Here is an 18,367-nt window from a genome sequence, read left to right as displayed (position 1 = left end):
AGCACCCCGCTGTTTTCCACCTAGATTGTAACCTTCGTGGAGGCCATTCACCAAGTCTTTCTCCTGAAGAGCTGAAGTGCAGGCTTGAACTGCCAACCTTTGGGCAAGCAGCCTAGTGTTCAATCACTTTGCCCCCAGCTCTCCTTTCCAAAGGAATAAGGGTTAGCATTCCAACACATTTTTTAAGGGAGGGGACACAATTCAATCCATACCACATTTCCCCCCTGATTATACTTTAGTGTTTTATAAGGAAATGAGCCCGGGATTTAAACATGTATGAAAGAGTCCAGGACACGTACATCCATTCAATTCCGCCAACTCTTGCTTTGTCCCCATTCTGAGGGCCTGCCTCCGCGAGTTCCATCATTTTCACAGAGGGACACTCTAGAAGCGAGTTTTGCCTTCCTGATGGCTTATGCCTGGAGAAAGTCCCAGGCAGTGATACTCCGTAACGGTACCCTGCTAATCGGTTCCCAAATGGGTCAGAGGGAGTTTCTTCAGAGGGTTTTTTAAAACTTCCATTCCTGCTTCAGATTTCTTCTCCATGAGGTTTCCAGAAATTGGTCCAGTATCTTGCAGTTTCGACAAGACACTTTGGCCTGCTCCTAGAAGCAGAGGTTGGGGCAAGATTTGGTTGCCCAGAGTTGGTTTGGGACGTCAGCCAGGAGGCTGGGGCAAGGGCACCGAGAGAACGAGATAACAAAGACTTGTTACCAAGGTTGCTGATGGTAACAAGGTTGTTGATGGCACAACACCTTAGAGACCTTTCAAGAACGTTCACAGTATGCCTTCTAGAGCTATGCATTTGAAGGGCAGTATTCTGAAGCATTTATTAACCAGCTCTTGGGATGGCTCTTGATTAAGATTCCCTAATGGCCTCATGGTTATGAATTGGGCTGTGATCCACAAGGTCAGCCGTTCAAAACCACCAGCCTCTCTGCGGAAGAAAGATGCGCCTTTCTACTCTTGTAAAGAGTACAGACTTGGAAACCACAGGGCAGTTCTACCTCGAGCTATAGGGTCACTATGAGTTGGCATGCACTGAGTGACAGTGAGCTTGTTGATTTTTTTCCCTTGTGGTACTAACTGCCCACCCTGTTTATGCAGCATGGGCGATGCAGGAAGCCCCTCATGAGACATGTGAAGGGGAAACAAGAGTGTTGGTTGAATGCTAGGACCCAAGGAGACAGAGGTGTATCTTGTCCAACAAAATCTGCCTCCCTGAGCAACGGACCAAAACCAAAAACTCAAACACACTGCCATTGAGTCTATTCCAATCCCTGGCAACCCTTTGGACCCGGGTAGAACTGCCCTGTGGGTTGCCAAAACTAACTCTGCAGGCATCGAAGGCATCATTTTCCTCAGGTTAAGCGCTGTTCCATCGGCAAGGCTCAGGGTCTTCTGGAGCAATCTGGCCTGAGGTAGGTTCTCAGATTGCTCTCTTTGTTTGGGGGCTCCTGTCCACAGTCCAGCGGCAGGTCTGTCCATTGATCATGAATTCCAACAAAGCTGCAGGATTGGAATAAAGGAGATCAAAGTGCATGAAACTCCCCGGGAGATGCTGGGACTCAGCCCTGCCTCAGCACTTCCGGCTGGGTTTCCTCAAATCAGAAGACAGGAAGTGGACACGTGGTTGTGAGTTTGAGCGGAGACGTGGTCCATTACAAGCACAGGTGGCATGAAAACCAGCCATCACAAACCTCATGGGGCATGTTCTACCCTGACATGCATGGGGCCAACATGGGTTGGCGTCAACTCAACAGCAGCTGGACTGGGGCTGGCATGTGTGAGTGTCTCCTCACTCTTTCTCAGCCTGTTCCCTTCTCGCCCTTGAACCCATCCTAGGTCATCTGCTCTTCTGGTCTGTGCTGGCTCCCCAGTGCCCAAGGTGTGTAGTCCCCAGGGGCTGCCAACAGTTGACCCTGAACTACTAACCCAAAGATGGGTTGCTCAAATGTACCCTAAGCCTGCTGGAAGGATGACCTAGTGCTCTGCTTCCTTAAAGCTTGCGGTCAAGACAAGCCCCTTGGGGCAGTTTTCCTCTGTTAACACATGGAATTGCTGTGAGTCAGAGTTGACTTAATGGTCATAGGTTCCATCCCTGGTCTGAGCCTCCACGTCAATCCTGGTGTGCTCTCTGTAGTCAAACCTTTTCAATCTCCAGACTCTCTCACATATAGATGTTTTTCCCTCACTCAACTGACCTGAGAGCCACAAAGTCCATCTCCCTCCAGATTCCACAGGAAGGGCTGTGGACCAAGCCCAGAGCATCCAAGACAACATTTTCTCTTAATCCTGTTCATAGCCATGTATTTCGCTGTTACTGTGTGCTGGGTCTTGGGCGTCTTGTCCTTAAGCATTTGCTCACCCAAATGCTCAGGAACCAATGGGATGTGTGCAGAGAAACAATCGCAAGGTCTCCGAGAAGAAAAAGTAGCTGGGAAGATAGAGACAAAGCCATCAAGGTGGTATTGTTGTGGATTGAATTGTGCGTCCCCAAGAGACAGAAAGTTCTAACTCCTGCCCTCATGAACATGGCCTGGTTTGGGAATAGGATCTTTGGAGATGCTGTCAATTAAGTTGATGTGAGGTCATGCTGAGTAGAGAAACCAAGAAGCTAAACTCACTGCCATGGAGTCAATGGTGTCTCATAGGGATTCCCTGTGGGTTTCCGTGTCTGTAACTGTCTGCAGGAGTAGAAAGTCCCCAGCCTTTCTCCTGGGGAGTTGCTGGTGGTTTCAAACTGCTGACCTTGTATATCTTAGCTCAACATGTAACCAATAAGCCACCATGACTCCCTAGAGTGAGTTCTAATCCCATTGGAGTGATAGGTGTGCTTGTAAAAAAGAAGAGACACACAGAGGCACAGAGGGACAATGACCTGCAGTGACGAAGACAGAGGTTGGAACGACGCTGCCGACAAGCCAGGAGCACCAAGGATTTCCAGCTGTCACCAGCGGTGGGGAAGAGGCGGGAACCGCTTCCTCCTCAGAGCCACTGAGAGACATGAAGATGGCTGACAGCCTGATTTCTCATCCCCCAGACTGAGAGGCAAATACATGACTGTTGTTTGGTATTTTTTAAAATCATTTTATTGGGGGCTCATACGACTTTTATCATAATTCATCCTTCCATCCATTGTGTCAAGAACATTTGTACATATGTTGCCAACATCAGTTTCAAAACACTTTCTTTCTACTTGAGCCCTTGATATCAGCTCATTTCCCCCTAACCCTCCTTCCTTCCTCATGAACCCTTAATGAGCTATAATTTTTCCCATGTCTTATACTGACTGATGTCTCCCCTCACTCACTTCTCTGTTGTCCATCCCCCTGGGAGGGAGTTACACGAAGATCATTGTGATTGGGTCCCTCTCTCTCCCCCACCTTCTCCTTCTCCTCCTCCTGGTATTGGTATTCTCATTACTGGTCATGAGGGGCTCATCTGTCCTGGATTTTCTGTGTTGTGAGCTCTTATCTGCACCAGTGTACATGCTCTGGTCTAGCCAGACTTATAAGTAGAATTGGGGACATGATAGTGGCAGGGAGGAAGCATTGCAGAGCCAGAGAAAAGTTGTACGTTTCATCGGTGTTATACTGCACCCTGACTGGCTCATCTCTTCTTGTGTCCCTTCTCTAAGTGGTGTCCAGTTGTCTACAGATGGGCCTTGCGTCTTTGTTCCACACGCCCCCTCATTCACATTAATGACTGTTTTTATAAGCCACCCAGTTATAGCCGCTCCAGAAAACTGATCTTGGCGTTAGCATAGAACTAAACTTTGATGGATAAATAAGACAATCCTGAACAAAGGGGCAAGACAATATGGGGGTGTGAGATGTAGGATGTGATGGGGGTGAAGTTAGAAAAACTAGGAGGGAGTATGTGAGGAAGACCTTTGATTCCATGTCCATCTCTTCTCTCCGTGTCCTTTGTGAGGAAGACCTTTGATTTTTAGAAGCAAAGGATAGGGCAGAAGATTCCACCTCCATCTCTTCTCTCAGTATGGTATACTAGTCAATGACTGTAACAGAGAAAACCCAGTCTTGGTGACTTAGTCCATAAGCCTTTATTTCTTGCCCATTTTAGAGTCCAGTGTGGTGATTGGTGGGCAGCCTTCCATTTAGACAGAAGTCCCTTCAAAATGGGAAGCTCTAGTGGTGTAGTGGTTACATGTGAGGCTGCTAATCATAAGGCCAGCAGTTCGAAACCACCAAACACTCCATAGAAAGAGAAGCGGCTTCCTACTCCCATAAAGATTTACAGTCTCAGAGGCACACAAGGGCAGTTCTACTCTGTCCCATAGGGTCGCTGTGAATCAGAATCGACTCAATGGCAGTGAGTTTGTTTCGGTTTTTGTGGCCCATACTCTGGCACTTCAGTATTTTTTGCTGACAGTCTGAAAATGAGGGAAGATGGAGTGCAGAGAATTAATTGCATGAGAGTGTTTTAAACTCCAGAACTTGAAGTGGCGCGTGTCCTGTCTACCCATATAACATTGTCACATGTCCCCACTTAGATGCAAAAGGTGCTTGGGAGGATGTTTCTCACTGGAGCATTGCTTACCAGAAATGTGTGTACAGGCTGGAAAGAGAACACGGCTCTTTGGGGGACCATTAACAGTTTCTGCCCCACAGGCTCTCAGATGGGAGTCTGTCTCAGTCACAGGGAGGAACCTTAATGAAGGATGTGGCTAGTGAGTTCTATAGAAACGGAGCCTATCACAGAGTAAATGATCAATAAATGCTTGGTGAATGAATGAGGGATGGATTGTGTTTCTCCCCTTAGTTTCTTTTAGCGTCATGATATATGGTAGATGGATGGATGGATGGATGGATTGATGGATGGATGGGTGCATGGATGGGTGGATGGATGGATGGATGGGTTGGTGGATGGATGGACAGATAGCTGCTAGCTACTGTTGGGTTGGCCCTCAACTCATGGCAACCTCGTGGCCACTGGAATTAAATTCAGACAGGACCATTGTGAATCATGAGATTCTCATTGGCCGATTTTCATAAATGATCTCCAGGCCCTTCCTCTTAATCCACCTCAGTCTGGAAGCTCTATGGAAACCTCATAATGACACATCAACCTCCACTGCCAGGTGGTAGCTACACATGAAGTACTTGGACAGGAATTGGACCTGGGTCTCCCACCTGGAAGGCAAGAATCCCATCATTAAACCACCAATGCCCCCAGCTAGACAGATGCAGCTACAGATACATCTCTTTTGAAAGCAGAATATGAGTCAGAGAGAGGAGAAGGAGATGAGAGAGAGGACAGGGGCTTAATTAATTAGCAAGTCAGTGGCACAGGCAGTGAGGCTTCATCTTCCCTGCCGCCAGACTTAGCACTTCCTTTACCTGGACAAGCCCAGGTGGCCATGGAGTAGGAAGAGGACTACCCTGAGAGAAGTGTTCTGGGTAAATGGGAGTCTGGTGCAGACCTATGAATATTCTGTTGGTTTAATCTGGTCTCATTTGAGATTTGGGCTGCTCAGACCTCCTGCATGCCTCTGAGGCAGGGGACATGGCTGCATGGTTAGCAATGGTCTGGCACAGTCCCCACAGCCTGGATAGACGCCAGGAGGAGGGGCAAGAAGAGCTTACACACACATCGCACAGCCTGACATCTGGCACCGGGCCCTTGTCTCTTCTCCCTGCAGTTTTCAATCTAGCCTTGCACCGGATGACTTCATAATTCCACATCTCCCGTTTATTAATCAAACGCCATCTGCGTGGCAGTGTCAGGGCCCCACTGGCGTTTCTTCATTTGAATGACTGCTGAATATTTAACAATGCTCCAGCAACTTCCACTGATGCCAGCCACCTCCCCTCCCTAGTACAAAGTCACACTCCATGAGGATAATCACCCAGCCTCCACAGGCTAAGGAATCAAAATAAATTAGCAGTCAACACAAACACCAAGACCTCTTTGAGTGGTGGTGGCAAGGTGGCAGCCAGGAGGAGGGGTGCGGGGTGGAGCAGACCCTCATCTCTAGTCAAAGGCATCATTTGAAAAATGCAGGGAAGGAACCAGCTGCGTGTGTAGGAGTTAACAGTCTGGGCATCTGTGTGCGTGCTCCCCAGAGTCATGAGATTGGGAGTCCCAAAGACCATACCTGGCCTTGCCACAGTTTTGCGACCATCTTTGTGTTCGACTGCTCTAGAGACACACAACCAGTCACACGCACACATACAGAGAGAGAAAAAAAAATTAAGAAAATGACTTACAAAATTGTAGAAGTGGGTAAATCTAATCTGATTCAAGCTGGTGGGTCGGATATTAAGCTGGAGGGTTCCCCTAACTTGCATAGCTACAGGGGAAGCTACGATGAACCAGGAAGCAGAAAGATGAAAGAGGAAGTAGGACGACAAAGCCAGAAGAGCATGGGCTGGTGGAGGAGAGGCAGATGAATCCAAGGTCAGCGGGTCAGATGGCAGACCACAGATGGCTTCCAGGGTGGCAGGCAATATGGCAGGCTGTTGGCTGAAGTCCAAAGCATTGGAAGTGGATGGGGCCGATGCAGGGTGCAGACACAGCAAGAAGTAAACAAGCTCCCCACATCATCTACTTGGGTGGAAAATGAGTCACGTCTCCAAGGAAATTTCATTAGGGCTCTGACCTGAGGAAGGCTATTGTATTCTCCCTAATTTTCTTACAATTGCTTGTTGGGTAATGCCGTGAGGGATGACAAGCTTTAATTGCCAAACCACTGAAAATCCTGGCTGAGCCAAGTTGCCCAACACTTAATATCACAATCTTTTTTTTCAACCTATAACATAGACATATATGATCTCACGCAAACGAATGGTGTGTGTGCGAGCAAACACCTGTGTGTGAGTGTGTGTGAGGGCAGAGCTTGAAGATGAAAGCATGGCTGTGGTAAAGGAAGGACTTTTCTAATCCAGACACAGAAGGGTCAGCAGTAGATCCAAGGTTGGACAGCAGGGGCATAAAAGCCTCTAGCTCTGTACCCTAATCCTGCCCCTGCCCTCCCCCTGCCACCTATTGGTTCTCCCCAACCTCAGAGAGGTGTAGAAGGGAGAGGGAAGTGATATCACCCATCTTCAGCTAGCTACTTGCACCGGGCCTGTCACAGAATGGTGCTCCATCATGCAGGTTCGTGCCCAGTACAGCACAGTCTCAGTGCCACCAAGTGTCTGCAAGAAGCCCTGGACGAGCAATTGCCAAAGGTTGGCCGTTCAGCAGCTCCAGAGAAGAAAGGCCTGGTAATCTGTTCCCATAAGAATGCCAGCCTAGAATACCCAGTGGGACAGCTCTACTCAGTCACGGTGGGCAGCATGGGTCACAGTCAACTGGATGGCATCTGACAACCGGTGTCTGATAGGCATAGGCTGACCTACGTGTGTCCTGCAGCTGGAGCCCGAGTGTCCAGAGAGCCGAGAGACAGGTGTGAGGCGGCAGGTGCATGTGCGATGCTGGGTGCCAGGAGGCCTTGGCAGCCCCCCCATGTGACCCCAGAGGCTGCATGCTTCAAGCTTCCTTTTCTCTGGGGATTATTCCCTCAGCCTCACCTCTCCTTCAGGAAGCCAGGAAGTATAGACAGTGAGGAGGCAGTGGCTCCCAAGTAAGGGATGAAATGGGCCTAGGGGGTGAGCAAAAAGAGTCCTCCCAGGCTCCAGCCCATGCCAGGGAGCTGGAAACGCCTGCCAACAGCAGGTTCTCCAAGGGCCTCGGTGAGCGTGTCTCGTTCCCAGTACATGGGCTGGAGCGCCCGGTGGTGCCAACGGTTGACAGGCCTGGTGCTAACTGGAAAGCTGGAGGTCTGAGTCTGCCCAAAGGCGCTGCAGAGGAAAGGCCTGGCGATCCACGAGTGAAATCCCTGCGGAGCCCAGTGCTAGTCTGACACCTGCAGGGCGGACCTGGGTGGGCAAGTGGTGTGACCAGAGTGCTGGCTGGGAGGGCACTCTCCGCACCTGAGTCTCCTTAGGCTTCTGTGTCAGGGCACACACGCTCCCTCCATAGATAATACCGCTAGAGGGTAAAGCGGCTTAGGTGGGTCTCCACGGCAACCGCAAAGCAGAAGCTCAGGGAGGCTGCGGTTCAAGCCTCCCGGGATGTGAGGCTGGCGCGAGCACGCACACACGCCAGCCTGGCTGTCTCTCTCCTCTAGTCCGTGTTGTTTTCCCTCCGCAAAACTTCTCAGAGGCAGAAAGAGAAGACAAAGAACAAGGCCCAGCAGAGGCAGAAGAGGGCTCGGAGGGAGAAGTTTCGGATGTACTCAGGCTCCCCACCACTCCCTGGGCCCCCGGGCTGCAGAACTTTCTGCTTGGCCCTGACTGGATCCAGGTAGTCTGTTTGCAGCTGGAGCAGCAGAGAGCCGGAACCCGGCGACACCCTCTCACCTCCACCCCAGCGAGCCAGGTAAGAGAGCTGTCTCCTCAGGCCACCCTGGGCGCGGCTGTGTCTCCAGACGCTAGAGCAGAGGGTGAGCCAGGGCGGAGAGGGCTGCCTTCAGCGGGTCCCAGGCTGGGGACAGCCTGTGAACAGTCTGAGCACCCAGATGGCCACAAGGAGCCCCTGCAGTCTTTGCCCATTCCAGGAGCACTGATCGGAGGTGCTGGGCTGCCATTGTAACGGTCAGCAGTTCGAAGCCACCAGCAGCTCCTGGGGAGAAAGACTGGGTTTTCTGATCCCCTAGTTTCACTGAGTAAGTTTCACTGGCTCGACGGCAGTGAGTTTGGTTTGGTTGTGCTTTGCTTTTAGGATTGGCCTTGTCCTTGCTTGATAAATTCAAGGGAAGCCACAGCCCTGATTAGTCCCGGAACCAGCAACCTTCCCTGGGAGGCCCCAGCCTCAACCCATTCCCTTCTGCTGTGCGGGCAGCGGGAAGAAGGGTGAGCCCCACATCGGAGGTGGGCTCCTGGACTCGAGAACTGTGGGTTGGTGGTGGTTGCTCTCTGGTAGAACCGCTCTGTCGGCCTTTCAAGACTGTGGCTTTGTGCAAGCCAGGATCTTCCCACCCACAGTGACCAAGTCACCTGGGTGGCATGTGGCCTCCAGTCCTGTTGGCCTAGGAGCAGTGGTGGCTTTCTGAGAGAGCAGGCCAGGAGCCCAGCGGGGGTGGTGGACGCAGCGTGGAGCAGGCAGGCTGAGCTATGGCTCCGCCAGCGTAGTTTCTCAGTGATCTAACCGCAGCCGGTGGAACCTGCGCCCAGGGGAGGCTCCCACTTGCCTCCTTCTGATTGTGCCACTGTCTCAGAAGGAAGAGGACTATTATTCATTCATCCATTCAACACCTGCCATGTGCCAGTGGACTTAACCAACACCCCCCTCGCAGCCCAGAGCTCACAAACAAAGAAGAGAGGCGTGTCGGTAACAAGCTGTGGTGGAAGGCCCTATGCGTGGCCCTGCGAGTGGTTCTGCCTTGGCTGGGGCTTGACAGGGGAGGCTGCAGGGGAGCCTTAGGGGAGGTCAGGGGGTCATGAACTAGGGGCAAGCATTTCCCGGGTGGGGATAGGGGAACCAGTAGGTCCGGGCTGAGTGTCATCTGGCTTTGTGGATCGCAGGTTCTTTTCTCACTTCAAAGAGAAATGCAGTCAATTTGCTGTCTGTGAAGGTAGCCTCTGCCCTACATAAAGACAGGGCAGGAGGCAGGGGACCAGGGAGGTGTCCACTAAAGACCTAGTGCAAGGCCTCCTCACTAGGTGGATGGAAGAAACGGCGGGTGCTGGGGGTGGCCTGTCTGCCCTGCTCGAATGCTGTTCGGTGCTCATGGGGCTGGGGAGATGGGGTAGGGAGCAGCGCCTGGCCCAGGCCTCCAGACGCCTAGCTTCCAAGGAGGCAGAGGTGCCCGGGCCCCCTGGGCACAGCCTCCTTTGTTCCCAGCAATTCGCGTCCTCAGCTGGGACTTGCCCCTCGCTGACTGCGGACGGCTGCCACTGCCTTCCCCCTCGGAGGCACTGACCCTCTGCAGCTACCTGGCAGAAGCAGGAGCAGGGCCTTACTTCCAGCTCTGGACTCCCCCACCTCCACCCCCACCCCCATGGCTCCCACCCTGAGACTCCCTCTGTTCCTCTTGGCTGATAACAGTGCTGTCACCAGAGACCCCTCTCACCCAGGGCAGGCAGGGTCGTTATCTAGTGTATCTAAGGAGCCTCAGCTGGCAGTTGGGCCTCTGAGGGGCTGGTGGAAAAGGCAGGTGCCCCTGGGGAGGTCCAAAAATAGGCTGAAAGGAAAGTGCGGAGAGAGAGTGTGTGGGGAGTGGATGGGATGGGGTGAGGAGTCCAGAAGGCAAAGGGTGGGGAGAAAGAGAGCAGAGAATGAACAAGGAAGGGCTTGGGGCAAGGCAGAGACAGAAGGAGAGATTTTGCCACCTGAGCTGCTTCCCCAGGGAGGCTCTGCAGTCCCCGGCTGTGGCAGGAAGCCGGGCTGGGCGAGGCAGGTTCAGGGTGGGGCCTGCAGCCAGGCGCCTTCACTTTCATGCTGCTTAGCCTCTGGGATTAACCACACGTGTCCGTCAGGTTGTCAGGCAAAGAGGAAGGGCCTCCTCACGGTGGCGGGACACGGTGGCTCCAACCATGGGCTTGTGTTTCACTCTGTCACACACAGGGTCAGAGCCCACTCAGCAGCACCCGACAGCGATGGCGACGGCATCTTTTCGGAATCTGTGGAGCTTGTGGATGCTTTCTCAGAAAGATGTAATAGGCTTACAGAGGAGCGCAGCTATGTTGAGATGCAGTTACCAACACACCTAAAAGCTGTGTGGTGTAGTAATAGATATGCTAAGAGTCCCTGGGTGGTGCAAATGGTTACTTGCCAAAAGGTTGGCTGTTCAAACCCACCCAGAGGTGCCTCGGAAGACAGGCGTGGTGATCTGCTTCCAAAGTCACAGCCCTGAAGACCCTAGAGAACGTTTCTACTCTGCACACAGGGGCCACTGACAACGGTAGGCGTGCTTCCCTGTGGACAGACCGTGGCAGTGGCCGGTCAGGTAAATGCCGTCTAGTAAGTCACAGTGGTGATGCGCACCCGCACTGCGCTAAGAGTAATCGCTGTAGAGTTATAAGGCAAGTGGGGCCCTGCTGGCGCAGTGCGTACCAGAGCAGCAGGTTGAACCCTTAGCCTCTCTACCAGGAATGGGCGAGGCTTTCTACTCCCGTAAGGAGTGAGAGTCTCAGAACCCATGGGGGCAGCTCCCCCCTGCCCTGTCGGTTTCCTGGGAGTCAGTGTGGACGTGATGGTGGTAAGTTTGGGAGTCTGCGTTTTATTTTTGGTTATGACAATATCCTTGGCCTCTGGGGAGATAAAGTCACAGATGCTTGGGCGAGGGTGGGTGTCTGGGGTCCTCCTTCACAGTGGAAGGTGGCCTTGCCCTTACATTTCAGTTAAAGGTCAGGAGAAAGAAATGATTTCTTTTTGGTCCTCCCTGGTGGTGTAATGGCTATGAGTTGGGCTGCTAACCGCAAGGTTATCAGTTCGAAACCACCAGCCACTCTGTGGGAGAAAGATGAGGCTTTCTACCCCACGGAAGAGTTCCTGGAAACCCACAGGTGCAGTTGTACCCAGTCCTATTGGCTCACTATGGTTCAGAATGGACTTGGCAGCATGCATTTTTTGGTTTTGTTTTTCTGCTAAGTTCTTAAGCCTCTGAATTCTCACAGGGGCCCCAGGGTGAGAAGCCCTGCTTCGAGGGGTGATGCTGGGCACAAACTGAGCCAACACTATTCATTATGAATAGTGTTACACAGGCCCGACCACACTGCGTCTTCACAGTGACTTACAAGCAGAGACCTCACTTCCCCATCATCACAGGGGGACTTGAATCACGGCCAGATGAAGGCCTGTGGAGAGGGAGGATGTAGGCATGAAACTCAGGGTTTATCTGCTAAGGCCTGCAATCTTCCCCACACAGGCGGCAGGGGGGTAGAGGGTGGAGGGACACAGCTAGGCTACCACACACACACATCTGACGTCAAAGGGAGTAGAGGGGCCAGTGGGGAGGAGGTGGAGGAAGAGACTGAGCCCCAGGCTGGCTCTCAGGAGGGGTCAGTAAGGTGTAGGGAGAGAGGAGCAGGTGTCAATAAATGACAGCAAGCCCTCCCAGACCCCAATGCCCAGAGCGGAGAGGGAGATACAGTCCGAGGCTTGCGCAGAGGGCTGTTCTGGAGGGCTGAAGGACCACAGGATCCCTGTGGCATCAGCCACCCCCCCCCCCACACCGCGCCCTGGGGCTTGTATTCTGGCCCTTTATATTTTGTTTCTACATTCGAGCTGGTCAGCATTCTGTAGCGCTCTTTTCTCCAGCCATGCGAAGGTGCAGGGGCCCCTGTGACATGCCCCTCAAGACCTCTCTCCCAAACTTAAAACCACCCCTTCTCCCATCAAGTCGCCTCTGACTCACAAGGACACTGCAGGGCAGAGAAGAGCGGTGCCTTAGGTTTCTGTTCTCCCTGACCCTGGAAATCTGTTCAGGAGCCGCCAGCTGCTTCTTTCTCCAGAGGAGCAGCTGGTGGGTCTGAACCATCGGCCTTGGCATTAGCAGCCCCATGCTTCACCCACTGTGTTGCTCTGAATTCTTGAGCCCCACTCCCCTGCCCATTCAACATCACCTGATCAGTGCACACAGTCATTCGTTGACCAGGTGCTTCCCTCTAATTTGTGTCTCCCGGGCTGGATGAATCCCATTTTACAAACAGATGAAAATCTACCTAGTTACTAAGCTTGAGCAAAGCTATGCAGCTGATGTATGAGAGGAGCTTCCTGGGCATTGAGCAATCAAGTGGAAAAGTATCCTGGGCATACATGTCAGTAGTCTCGAGGACAACAGTACCCTGGGCATTCCCTTCAGTAGTATTGAATACTCAGGTATGAGTACCCTCAGAAGGCCCTTCTGCAGTATTGTAGCTGCTATCTACTTGTTCCACACTCCCCCACAGCCCCCTCACAGGTGTCCTCTTTGAAGGCATTCCAGCCCGTAGAGCAGGGGCAGCTGCATCTCAGACACTTGCTTATGTTTGGTGAGTGAGCAAGTGACGGATTAGATCAAAACTCGGGCCTGGGCTCTGACTACAGAGCCCTGGTCAGTCCAGCACACACCACTGCTGTTCTCCCTAACGCCCATGCGCGTATGTGGAGAAAGACCACGGCCATGGAATGGGCGCAGCACCAACAGTGGACCGAGTAGTGAGAGGCACGTCAGCCCTGCAATTGGGAGGAGTTGGAAAGACTTGCTGCAGAACATTGAGTTCTGAGCCAGATTTCCCCCCCTAATTTTTTAACTTTAAAAAAAGTTCAAACATTTTGCAGAAAAATTAGAACAATGCAACAAACACTCATAAATCTCTCCAGATTAATAACTGCTAATATTGTGACATTTACCCAATTTATGTGTGTGTGTGTATACTTAAAATATATGAGGTGACTTCAAAAGGTTTGCGGGAAATGGGATTGAAAGAGAAAAGGAAGTTTTCCATGGACCTTTGAAAGCCTGTGGGTGTTATCAATGGTTAATGCTACCCAGAGGTGCCTTGGAAGAAAGGCCTGGAGATCAACTGCTTACAAAATCAGCTATTGAAAACCCTGTGGGGCACAGTGTCCGTTCTACTCTGGCACATATGAGGATGTTTGCTGAGATGTCCCTAGGCACCTAAGGAAATCCACAAGAGTTCCAAAACATCAGTCCAGACTCAAATTTCCCCAAATGTATCCATTTTTTAAAACAAGGATTTAGTTAGCATTGCGGCAGATGGTAAGTGCCATTGATTAAATGAGAAATGGACTTTCTGGGGGCAGTACTGACTCATGAGCTGTCTCTGCTGGCATCATGGTGATGCTACAGGCCTGTCCTTGGCTGGATAGGAGGGGCCTTGGAGCTCATGATGAGGTCTGCTTCTGCCGGGGGCTTGATCCACAGCATGGGTGGGGGCAGAGTCAAAAGGGTGCAATGTCCCCAGGAAGAGCACTCATGCCATTCCAGCGGATCTTAGGAAGCCTTTAACATACCACACTCCGACCCCCAGCTTCTCCCCAGACCCTCCGCTACATCCACGGAGACAGTGGTATTCCGCCTTGGGTCAAGTGCAGGAGCTGTCCTGAGATGAGCCAACCACGGGTGGAATCTCTCTGGCCCCCTCTGGCCTCTCTGTTTTGGCCCTTCCTCCAGCCCCCCTGCCACCCTTGCCCTGAAGAACTTTAGTCAGGTGTGCTGAAGCACTTCCTGGAGAACAGCTGGCAGCAGAAACCAAACTGCCCCTCCGTCCAAGCTGCCAGCCTTGCACCACCAGCCATACACCACCCCTGTCCCCATGAGAACCCAGATAAGCCACAGGCTCAGGTGGGACTGCCTGCCAAGGCCCTGCTGTCTGGCATGGAGTGAAATGCGTGGCAAAGTCCCTGCCTGGAGACCAGCTCAGGTCAGGAGCACAACCTTCAAAAGCGGGGAACAGGACCCCACTCCAGGCTGTACTTGAGACTCCCTCTGCTGGGGATTCTGAGGGCCAAGAAGTCATGCCCATGTTGAGGACATGTTCCCCCAGACCCAGCTTTAAGTGATGGCATCTAGAATCTCCTGCCCAGACACTAGCCTGTCCCCTCTCAGAGCTGCAGCAGGATTCTGGGCAGCGGGGGACTGCCCTACCATGTGTAAGGCTGGCAAGGAGGCAGCTACTATGGACTGGATGGGTCTTGGACGTGACAGTGAGTGTTCCCTTGCATATGTTCAAGGTCCCTGGCAATGCAGGGTGAAGCCAGGGATGGGAAGAGAAAGGGGCAAGCGGAGGGCAGGGAGCTGGCTCACCCACACTGTTCCCATAAGGCACTCAGAGGAGCCCACGAATTCCTAGTTAGAGCCTGGCCTTCCCAGTTGTTATGAAGATATAGTTGATAAGAAAGGAAAACAGAACATCTATTATTTATGAACTGGCTGGCTTGATTTAGCACTCCCGGGGTGGTGCGAGGAGCCCTGGTGTTGGCATAGGGGTTATGCATTGGGCTGCTAACCACAAGGTCAGCAGTTCGAAACCACCAGCCATATTTTGGGAACGAAGGGGCCATCTGCTCCAGTCAAGAGTTCCAGCCTCAGAAACTCACAAGGGCATCTCTAGGAGTTGGACTCCGCTGAATGGCAGTGAGGTGGGGAGTGGTTGTGGTGCGAGCCCTGTGTGGTGCTCATTTCCATGTTGGGTTGGAACCTGCCCAGAACCACTGCGGAAGAAATGTCTGGTGATCTGCTTGCATAAAAATGACAGGCAAGAAAACCCAGCAGGGCACTTCGACTCGGGCACACAGGATTCCTGGGAGGAGGCACAGACATGGCAACAATAAGCTCTGGGTTTTTAGCGTCACTGAAAACATGGGTTTCCTACCATGGATCTGCAGAAGGCAGAGACGTTTTGCGGTGGGAAGGGATTCTCTGGGTCGAGGTCTGGCCCAGCTGTGCACACGCATCTGGGATGATTACCCAATAACAAGGCCAGCGCAGGCTTAGGGCACCAGTTGCCCCAAATGAAGACCCATAGAGAGAGCTGGAGAACTGAGAAGGCACTAGACCAGCGGTTCTCAACCTGTGGGTCGCGACCCCTTTGAGGGTCAAATGACCCTTTCACAGGGGTTGCCTGATTCATAACAGTAGCAAAATGACAGTGATGAAGTAGCAACAAAAATAATTTTATGGTTGGGGGGTCCCCACAACATGAACTGCATGAAAGGGCCGCGGCATGAGGAAGGTTGAGAACCACTGCTCTAGATGAAACCGACAGCCCCAGTGTGAGAAGAGGGGGCCCTGCCAGAAATAGACTTCACGCAGGGACCTGAGGGGGCGCAGGGTCAAAGTCGTCTATGCTAGGAGGCCTCCACCACTTCCACACCTTCCTTGCTACTGGTCTCTGATGCCCTCCACCCCTCCACCCCCCCCCCCATGTACTGGGACATTCTTAGCCCACCGGGTCTCTTGGGCAGAGACCTCTTGTTTCTAATAAACAAGAAGTGGGGGTGGGCTGTCAGGTTTGACTTTTGTCGCATTCGATCAGGAGTATGACAGCGTGGCTGGGTGCACTGGAGCCGGTTCCTACGTCTGGTGCGACCTCTGTTCAGCAGAAGGAGACACTGTCCAGGCCTGCGCCCTCCTCCCTTTGTTGTTTGAGCCCTGGGTTGCAGCCACTGTGTCAATCCATCTTGTCCAGGGCTACCCTCTTTTTACCAAGTGCGATGTCCTTCTCCGGGGACTGGTCTCTCCTGACCACCTGCGAGAGGAAAAGCTTCACCATAGATGCCGAGCAGGTGTTATGGTGCTCGCTAATACTGTGGTCACATTTGAAAAGGACTTTTATCATGGATAGCTAAAACACACACATAACGGGGCTTCTAAAAGGTTCGTGGGGAAATGAGATTATTTTTCAATTTCATTTGTATGAATTTCTTGAATCCCCATCATGTGTTTGTGTTGGTACACATATATGTGTATATATCATGCATGTAAACTCACATGTCACATTTGAATGTGAAATGCATGAGCACACAGAAGAGGGTCACTGCAGATTGTCCATATTTAAGGCTCCCATTGGCTGAATTGAGCCCTCACACAGACACACACGCATGCACGCACGCACGAGGGCACCACGTGGCAGCCCTATCCATCATTGTGGGATTAATCCAGGCAAATTAGATAGTAAGTATCATTCGTTCATTAATTGATGGACGTTCACTGGGCACTGATGGCAGCCCAGGTCCCATGGCGGGTGGTGGGTAGGAGAGAGCACAAGGCCCGTTTCTCACCCACAGTCTGGAGAGAGAGACAGATCACAGGCAGTTACAACAGCGCTCTGGGGGCGGGTAGCCCGAAGGCCCTGGCTCCCACCCCTGGCGCTGTCACAGAAATGCTGAACGGGGGTGCCATCAACAAACCAATTATTTTCTCCAGGTTTAGGAGTCTGGAAGCCCACATTCCGGACGCCTGCTCCAGGCAAGGCTACATCTCTCTGCGTTGACTCTGGAGGAAGGCCCTTGTCTTTTCTGAGCTTCTGTGCCCTGGATGAGGCGCCCTGGTGACTCAGTGGTTGCCCGTTGCGCTGAGATCTGCAAGGTCATAAGTTTGAAACCCTAGTGGTGAGAGAAAGGCGGGGCTTTCTACTCCTGTAAAGAGTCACAGACTCAGAACTCACAGGGGCAATTCTACCCTACCCTACCCTACCCTACCCTACCCTACCCTACCGGCTCGTTGGGAGTTGAAATCAACTCCATGCAATGAGATTCTCCCTGCCTAGGAGCCCTCGTGGCAGAGTGGTTTCTCTGCAGGAGAAAGATGAGACTTTCTACTCCTGTGAAAAGTTACAGTCTCCAAAACCAACAGGGGCAGTTCTACCCTGTCCTGTGGGTTAGGACCGACTCTGTGGCAGTGGGTTTGATTTGGTTCTTGGATGACCTTCATGTGCCTCTCTCTACCTCCACCTCTACCTCTATTGGGTTCATGTCCTGAATCTCTTTACACAAGGAGTTTCAAAAAGTATGTAAAAGAAGTGAAATAATAGGTAATGGGATTACCCCCCCAACTTTTTGAAGACCCTTTACATATCTCATGATACATCTACACTTATTCTGCCTCATGACATAGCAAAGCCGGCACATTCCCAAACGAGATTAGAACCACAAGGAATAGCAGTTAGGATTCACAACACATATTTTGGGGATACAACATTTAACCCATGACACTTGGCCAGAGAGGGCCAGAGAAATGGTCCGAAAGAGTCTAATGTACAAACCGAAGGAGGACTTGTGATGGATTGAATTGAGTCCCCAAACAGCAAAGTCAACAATTCAAACCTACTAGTCACTCCAAGGAGGAGCCCTGGTGGCAGAGTGGTTACATGTGGGGTGGCTAACTGCCAAGGTCAGTGGTTTGAAACCAGTAGCTGCTCCTGGGCGACAGCTGGGGCTTTCCACTCCCATAAAGAATTAGTCTTGGAAACTCACAGTGACAGTTCCACTCTGTCCCACGGGGTCACTGTGAGTCAGAATCAAATGGATGGCAATGAGTTTGTTCATTTTTTGAGTCACTCTGAGGCAGCAAGATGGGGCTACCCACTTCTGTGAAGGTTTATGTTCCATCTGGGGTCAATACGCGCTGCCATCAACCCAAAGGCAGTGCGTTTGGTTTTTTGTATTTTAATATACCTATGGTTATAACCCCACTTGGGAATGGATCCTGCTTGTTATACTGACGAGGCAAGCTGAGGGCAGGGTGCATCTCACATGAGGCTCTTTTGCGATCTGAGAGCAGCGCACACATGGAGGCAGAGTGGGAAAGACGCGTGTCATAGTACAGGACAACCACCAGGCAGCCGAGCAACAGAAGTGAGAAGTGCCCAGGGTGGACAGAGAAAGAGGGGCCTTCCCCCCGAGCCCCGAA

The sequence above is a fragment of the Tenrec ecaudatus genome, chromosome 1 (genome assembly GCF_050624435.1).
Source record: "Tenrec ecaudatus isolate mTenEca1 chromosome 1, mTenEca1.hap1, whole genome shotgun sequence".
Taxonomy (NCBI): Eukaryota; Metazoa; Chordata; class Mammalia; order Afrosoricida; family Tenrecidae; genus Tenrec; species Tenrec ecaudatus.
This window is presented reverse-complemented; position numbering follows the sequence as displayed.